The sequence below is a fragment of the Mandrillus leucophaeus genome, unplaced genomic scaffold (genome assembly GCF_000951045.1).
Source record: "Mandrillus leucophaeus isolate KB7577 unplaced genomic scaffold, Mleu.le_1.0 Scaffold67, whole genome shotgun sequence".
Taxonomy (NCBI): domain Eukaryota; kingdom Metazoa; phylum Chordata; class Mammalia; order Primates; family Cercopithecidae; genus Mandrillus; species Mandrillus leucophaeus.
The window spans coordinates 3,505,442-3,513,789 of NW_012107252.1; positions in this window are offsets into that span (position 1 = coordinate 3,505,442).

Consider the following 8,348-nt stretch of genomic DNA (forward strand, 5'->3'; position numbering starts at 1 on the left):
TAAAAATACAATTAGCTGGGCATGGTGGCACACACCTGTAATTCCAGCTACTCAGGAGAGTGTGGCAGGAGAATTGCTTGGACCCGGGAGGTGGAGGTTGTAGTGAGCCGAGATCGCACCATTGCACTCCAGCCTGGGCTACAAGAGTGAAACTCCGTTTCAAAAAAAGACATACTTCAGGCCCTGTGCAGTGGCTCACACTTGTAATCCCAGCACTTTGGGAGGCCAAGGCAGGAGGATCACTTGAGCTGAGGAGTTTGGGACTAGCCTGGGCAACATAGGGAGCCCTTATTTCTACAGAAAAATCTAAAAATTAGTTGGGTGTGGTGGTGCATGTCTGTAGTCCCAGCTACTTGGGAGGCTGAGGTGGGAGGATCATTTGAGGTAGAGGCTGCTATAAGCCGTGATCATGACACGGCATTGCAGTCTGATAGAAGGAGACTCTGTCTAGAAAAAGAAAAAAAAAAACACTTCAAAACCTCTCTAATTAATAATGCTGGATTACATTTGTAAGCCACAAATAAGTTTTAGAATAATTAAGATATGTTATCCTTTTATTTATTTTGTGCATTTTCCTATTGACATACCTGTGATTTCAATATTGAGGTTCGAGAACCTGACAAGATAGCATTATCTTATGTATTTTACTTAATTGAAGTTGTGATAGATAACAAGAGTTTCTGTTTGTTTGTTTTGAGTAGGGGTCTCAAAACAAACTCTGCACCCAGGTTGGAGTGCAATGGCATCATCATAGCTCACTGGGCCCCCTAATTCTTAAGCTCAAGCAATTCTTCCTCCTCAGCCTCCCTAGTTGCTGGGATTATAGATGTGAGCTCTTGTGCCCAGTCCCTTTTTTTTTTTTTTGAGACAGAGTTTCCCTCTGTTGCCCAGGCTGGAGTGCAGTGGCACCATCTCGGCTCACTGCAACCTCTGCCTCCCGAGTTCAAGCGATTCTCGTGCCTCAGCCTCTTGAGTAGCTAGGATTACAGGCGCCTGCCACCACGCCCAGCTAATTTTTGGATTTTTGGTAGAGACGGGGTTTAGCCATGTTGGCCAGGCTGGTCTCAAACTCCTGACCTCAAGTGATCTGCCTGCTTTGGCCTCCCAAAGTGCTGGGATTACAAGTGCGAGCTACCACGCCTGGCCCAGGTCACGGTTTTTGTTTTGTTTTGTTTTTTGAATGTAAGTTACTCACACTGGCTCAGAGTGAAATATTGCAGCATCTGATTATATTGAAGTACCATACATAGACTAAACTAACGCAGAGCAATTACGTAGATTGATGAATCAAGGTAGTCACAGTTATAACCTGTGTGTGCCAAACATAAGTCTTAAAAACAAACAAACAAAAATTATGTTATCAAAATTGCCAGTTGCCTTGGTAACTATGTGCAAGTTTATCTCATTGGTACTATTCTTTGCCAAAGTATTAGAAGGCTTAATAGCCTTACACTGTAGTGTCAGTAACTTGACTGTGATTGACAGCAACATTGGCAGAGGATCTCCCCAATATTGGGAGAATTCAGCAAGTCTGGCTGTAAAGAAGGCACAAGAGACATTGGCAGAGGGGATTGGTTAAGTCTACAGGCTTTCTTTTGAGGCCTTTGTAATTAAATGAAGAATAGAACATTGCTATTCAGCAAATACGTGTATATGTGTGTGGTTTTCATTTAGTTTGTTTTTACAATTTCTCTCTAATATATATATTAGATGTGCTATTATTTGAAGGAATGACTAGTTCTACAGTTTGCTCTGAAGAACTTTCGTCACTGCACTGCATGAGTGTTGGAGTTTTTAGTGATCATTCATTCCCTTCCAATTCTTCTTTTCCAACCTTTATTTTTTTTCTTCTTTTTTTTTTTGAGACAGGGTCTGGCTCTGTTCTGTTGCCCAGGCTGGAGTGCAGTGGCATGATCTTGGCTCACTGCAACCTCCACCTCCCTGACTCAAGCCATTCATCCTCCCACCTCAGCCCCCCGAGTAGCTGGGACTACAGGTGTATGCCACCACACCCGACTACTTTTTGTATTTTTTGTAGAGATGGGGTTTCATCATGTTGCCCAGGTTCATCTTGAGCTCCTGGGCTCAAGTGATCCACCTGCCTCGACCTCCCAAAGTGCTGCAATAACAGGTGTGAGCCACTGTGCCTGGCCTTCCAACCATTTTTACATGTTTTATTATTATTATTATTATTGGTCAAAATGGCGAAATGTTATTTTATTATTTATTTATTTATTTATTGAGACAGAGTCTTGCTCTGTTGCCCGGGCTGGATGGAGTGCAATGTTGCAATCTCTGCGCACTGTAACCTCCACCTCCTGGGTTCAAGCAATTCTCCTGCCTCAGCCTCCCAAGTAGCTGGAATTATGGGCACCCACCACCACACCCTGCTACTTTTGTGTGTGTGTGTGTGTGTGTGTGTATTTTTAGTAGAGATGGGGTTTCACCATGTTGGCCAGCCTGGTCTCGAACTCCTGACCTCAGGTGATCCACCTGCCTCAGTCTCCCAAAGTGCTGGGATTATGGGGATGAGCCACTGTGCCCAGCCTATTTTGTTTTATTTTAGATTCTGGGGTACACGTGCAGGTTGTTACATAGGTGTATTGTGCAATGATGGGGACTGGGCTTCTATTATACCCATCACCCAGAGTGAACATTGTACCCAATACGAAAATTTTCAACCCTTACCCACCCTTAAAATGTTTTTTTTTTGATAATGAAATGTTTAATATGCTTAAGTAGGAAATAGTTATTTTAAGTTTATAAGAATAATTTACTGAATCTGAAATTTTATATGAATTTTCATTTAAAATGAAGTGAAAATGAATTAAAGAAGAAATGTTTAAGTGGTAGTTATTATTAACTTCCTTTAAAAAAGTATATGCATATTTTAGGCTGGGCGCGGTGGCTCACTCCTGTAATCTCAGCACTTTGGGAGGCTGAGGTGGGCAGATCACTAGGTCAGGAGTTAGAGACCAGCCTGGCTAGCATGGTGAAACCCTGTCTCTACTAAAAATACAAAAATTAGCCAGCTATAGTGGCGCACACTTGTAATCCCAGCTACTTGGGAGGCTGAGGCAGGAGAATCATCTGACCCCAGGAGGTAGAGGTTACAGTGAGCTGAGATCGTATCACTGCACTCCAGCCTGGGTGACAGAGTGAGACTCTGTCTACAAAAAAAAAAAAAGAAGAAGTATATGCATCTTTTATTTAAAAAAAAAAAAAAAGTGGGCTGGGCGCAGTGGCTCACGGCTGTAATCCCAGCACTTTGGGAGGCCAAGGTGGGTGGATAACTTGAGCTCAGGAGTTAGAGACAAGCCTGAGCAGCATGGTGAAACCCCAGCTCTACAAAAAAATACAAAAATTAGCTGGGCTTGGTGGCATGCACCTGTATTCCCAACTACTTGGGATGCTGAGGTGGGAGGATTGCTTGAGCCCTATAGGCAGAGGTTGCAGTGAGCCAAGATTGCACAGCTGCACTGCAGCCTGGGCAATATAGTGAGACCCTGCCTCAAAAAAAAATTAAAGTGAGTAAGGCCAAAAATCTGTTAGAATATGGGTAAAAGATATAAACAAACACATCACAAAAAAGATATGAAGGCTGGGTACGGTGGCTTACCCCTGTAATCCTAACACTTTGGGAGACTGAGGTGGGCAGATCACCTGAGGTCCGGAGTTTGAGGCCTGCCTGGCCAACGTGGCAAAACCTTGTCTCTACTAAAAATACAAAAATTAGCTGGGCATGGTGGCACATGCCTGTAATCCCAGCTACTCGGGAGGCTGAGGCAGTGAACCTGGGAGGTGGAGGTTGCAGTGAGCCGAGATCATGCCATTGCACTCCAGCCTAGGCAACAAGAGTAAAACTTCGTCTCAGAAACAAAACAAAACAAAACAAACAAACAAATATATATATATATGATAATAACCTTAAATGTGAAAAAACTTTCAACCTCACTCATAATAAGAAATGCAAAGAAAATGTACTCTGAGATACCAGTTCTCACCCACTAGATTGGTAAAAATTAAAAATCATGACACATTCTGATGGTGAGGCTGTGGGGAAATACATACTCATACATGGCTGGTAGAATGCAGATTGGTACAACTCTTACAGAGGGGGATTTAGAATACTTACCAAAACTACATATGCATTTGGCTGGGCATGGTGGCTTACGCCTGTAATCCCAGCTCTTTGGGAGGCTGAGGAGGGTGAATCACTTGAGTCCAGGCGTTTGAGACCAGTCTGGGCAACATGGCAAAACCCCATCTCTACAAAAACTACCAAAAAAATTTGCTGGATGTGGTGACCATGGCTGTAGTCCCAGCTACTTAGGAGGCTGAGGCAGGAGGATCACCTGAGCTTGGGAATTTGAGGCTGTGGTGCACTGTGATTGTGCCACTGCACTCCAGCCCAGGTGATAGCGTGAGACCCTGTCTCAAGAAAATAAAACTAAAAAAACAAAAACAAAAAAATTACATATGCATTTACTTCTTGATCTATCTTCCCATTTCTAGAAGACATGCCTCTGCAACACAAAAACATGTACATGGTTATTCACTGCAGCACTGCTGGTAACTCCTAAATATTGAAAGCAATCTAACTGCCATAGCCAGGAAAGTGATGGAATAAGCTATGGTAAAGTCATACAAATGAGTACCATGAAACTGTAAGAAATCCATGTGAATAGTTGTTATTTCCAGTATATATTGGGTTTTTTGCTTTGTGTGTGTGTGTGTGTGTGTGTGTGTGTGTGTGTTTTGTTTTGTTTTGAGGCGGGGTCTTCCTCTGCTACCCAGACTGGAGTGCCATGGGATGATCTCAGCTCACTGCAACCTTTACTCCTGGGTTCAAGTGATTCTCCCGCCCCAGCTTCCTGAGTAGCTGGGACTACAGGCACACACCACCACACCCGGCTATTTTTTGTATTTTTAGTAGAGACTGGGTTTTGCCATGTTGGTCAGGCTGGTCTCGAACCCCTGACCTTAAGTGATCCATCCGCCTCAGCTTCCCAGAGTGCTGGGATTACAGGCATAAACCACCACGCCCAGTCAAATGCATATGTAGTTTTGATAAGTATTCTAAATCCCCCTCTGTAAGAGTTGTACCAATCTGCCTTCCCACCAGCCATGTATGAATATGCATTTCCCTACAGCCTCACCATCAGAATGTATCATGATTTTTAATTTTTACCAATCTAGTGGGTGAGAACTGATATCTCAGAGTAGATTTTCTTTGCATTTATCTTATTACGAGTGAGGTTGAACATTTTTTCACATGTTTAAGGTTATTTTAAAATCTTTTTTTGTGATGTATTTGTTCATGTCTTTTACTCATATTTCTAACAGGTTTTAGGTTTTATTCACTTTAACTTATTATTATTTTTATTTGAGACAGAGTCTCACCATGTTGCTCAGGCTGGTCTCAAACTCCTGGCTTCAAGTGATACGCCAGTCTTGGCCTCCCAAGGTGTTGGGATTACAGGCATGAGCCACTGTGCCAGTCAACCAATATACAGTGCTACATGAAAAAAGCAAAGTGCAGAAGAGTAGCTGTAATATGCCACCTTTCACGTGAGAAAGAGAAAACAAGAAAATGTGGGCCAGGCAAGGTGGCTCACACCTGTAATCCCAGCACTTTAGGAGACTGAGGCTGGAGGATTGCTTGAGTCCAGGAGTTCGAGACCAGCCTGGGCAACACAATCAAATCCCGTCTCCACAAACAATAAAAAAATTAGTCAGGCATGGTGGCTCACACCTGTGGTCCCAGCTACATGGGAGGCTAAGTGGGAGGATCACTTGAGCCCAAGAGGTTGAGGCTGCAGTGAACTGTGATCATGCCGCTACACTCCTGCCTGGGTGACAGAGCAAGACAGTCTCCAAAATAAATAAATAGATAAATATTTTTACAAAGAAAATATGCATATACCTACTCATTTGTGCAAAAATAACAAAATAGAGAGACCAGAAATAGATGAGACGGGTCGGGCACGGTGACTCACACCTGTAAACCCAGCACTTTGGGAGGCCGAGGCGGGCGGATCACCTGAGGTCAGGAGTTTGAGACCAGCTAGGCCAACACGGTTAAACCCTGTCTCTACTAAAAATAGAAAAATTAGCTGAGTGTGGTGATGCACGCCTGTAGTCCCAGTTACTTGGGAGGCTGAGGCAGGAGAATAACTTGAACCCGGGTGGCAGAGGTTGTGGTGAGCCAAGATTGTACCACTGGACTTCAGCCTGGGTGACAGAGTGAGACTCTGTCTAAGAAAGAAAAAAGAAAGGAAGGAAGGAAGAGAAAGGGAGAAAGAGAGAAGGAGGGAGGGAGGGAGGGAAGGAAGGGAGGGAGGGAGGGAGGAAGGGAGACTAGGCTGAGCGCGGTGGCTCACACCTGTAATCTCAGCACTTTGGGAGGCCAAGGCGGGCAGATCACTTGAGTCAGTAGTTCAAGACCAGCCTGGGCAACATGGTGAGACCCCATCTCTACTAAAAATACACACACAAAAAAAATTTAGCCCGGCATGCTGGTGTGTGCCTGTAACCCGAGCTACTCAGGAGGCTGAGGCAGGGAACCTGGGAGGCAGAGACTGTAGTGAGCCGAGAACACGACACTGAACTCTAGCCTGGGTAACAGAGTGAGACTCTGTCTCAAGAAAGAAAGGAAGGAAGGAAGGAAGGAAGGAAGGAAGGAAGGAGAAAGAAACAACGAACGAACGAATGAACCCTGGTGATCCGTACTGGGTCGGACGGGGTAGAAAGAATGTGGGAATGGAAGTGAGGTACAGAGGATGGGAAACAGGAGAGATGGGGTAGGAAGAATGTGGGAATGGAAGTGAGGTACGGAGGATGGGAAACAGGAGAGATGGGGTAGAAAGAATGTGGGAATGAAAGTGAGGTACGGAGGATGGGAAACAGGAGAAACACTTTGCTGAGTGGATGTTTTTGTACAGCTGAGTTTTAGAACCATGCTAATTTATATGTTTTATAAATTGAAACAAAAACAAGTAAAAATCTAAGAATGGGGGGAACCTATGATGGAATATAAAGAAATAAATGAAACAAAATGTATTTCAGATGAATAACATAACCACACTGGAGGAAAAAAGAAAAGAACTAATTCAAGTAACTTTTATAGGTTTGCGCCACCGCACTCGGCTGTTTTTTGTTTTTGTTTTTTTGAGACAGAGTCTCACTCTGTCACCGAGGCTGGAGTGCAGTGGTGCAATCTCCACTCCCTGCAACTTCTGCCTCCTGGGTCTAGGCGATTCTTGTGTCTCAGCCTCCGAGTAGCTGGGATTACAGGCGTAAACCACCACGCCCAGCTCATTCTATGACTTTAGACAGAAGTATAATGACATGTATCCACCATACAGAATAGTTTTACTGCCCTAAAAACTCTCACATTTTTTGGTTGATATCTAACATTTTCACTGTAAATTGAATAGTTGCAAAGGATATAACTTCTGGAGTTCTACAAACATTGACATTTAAAAACAACTACTATAACACTCTTCTCTAATACAATCTAAATACTAGGACTCTAAGTACCTTCAGAATTTTTTAACTTTTTGTTTTGAAATAATTTCAGATTTACAGAAAGTTTCCAAGAATACTACAAAGAATTCCCGTATACCCTCACTCAGATTCCTCAGATGTTAACCTTTTACCATATTTGCTGTATCTACCTACCTACCTATCTCTTTATCCCAAAGTACAGCGTAGGTTTCCTAAAAACAAGGCCATTCTGTTACAGAACCACAATACAAACATCATAATTAGGAAACTAATGCTGATATTTATACTAAACGGTGTTATTCAAATTTTTCTAATTGTCCTGATAACATTCATTACAGGCAAAGAAAATCTAGGACCATGAGTTACCTTCAGTTGTTACATGTCAAGTCTTCTTTATGACTGAAACAGTTCCTCCGTCTTTCCTTATCTTTTATGACCTCGACATTTTGAAGAGTAGAGTCAGGTTACTTTGTAGAATGTCCTTTAATTTGGGTTTGTTTGATGTTTCCTCATGATTAATTCGAGTTATGCGTTTTTTGGCAGGAATACCAGATAAATGACGTTGTGCCCTTCTCAATGATCATGTCAAGAGACACATGGTATCTATTTGTCTTTTTACTGGTGATGTTAACTTTGATCACAAATTTCTCCACCATAAAGTTACTATTTTTCTTGATATTTTAAGAAAAATGAATCATATAAAATGCTCAGTTAAAACCACAAAATGCAGCCAGGCACCGTGGCTCATGCCTGTAATCCCAGCACTTTGGGAGGCCGAGGCAGGCAGATCACTTGAGCCCAGGAGTTTGAGACCAGCCTAGGCAATGTAGTGAAACCCT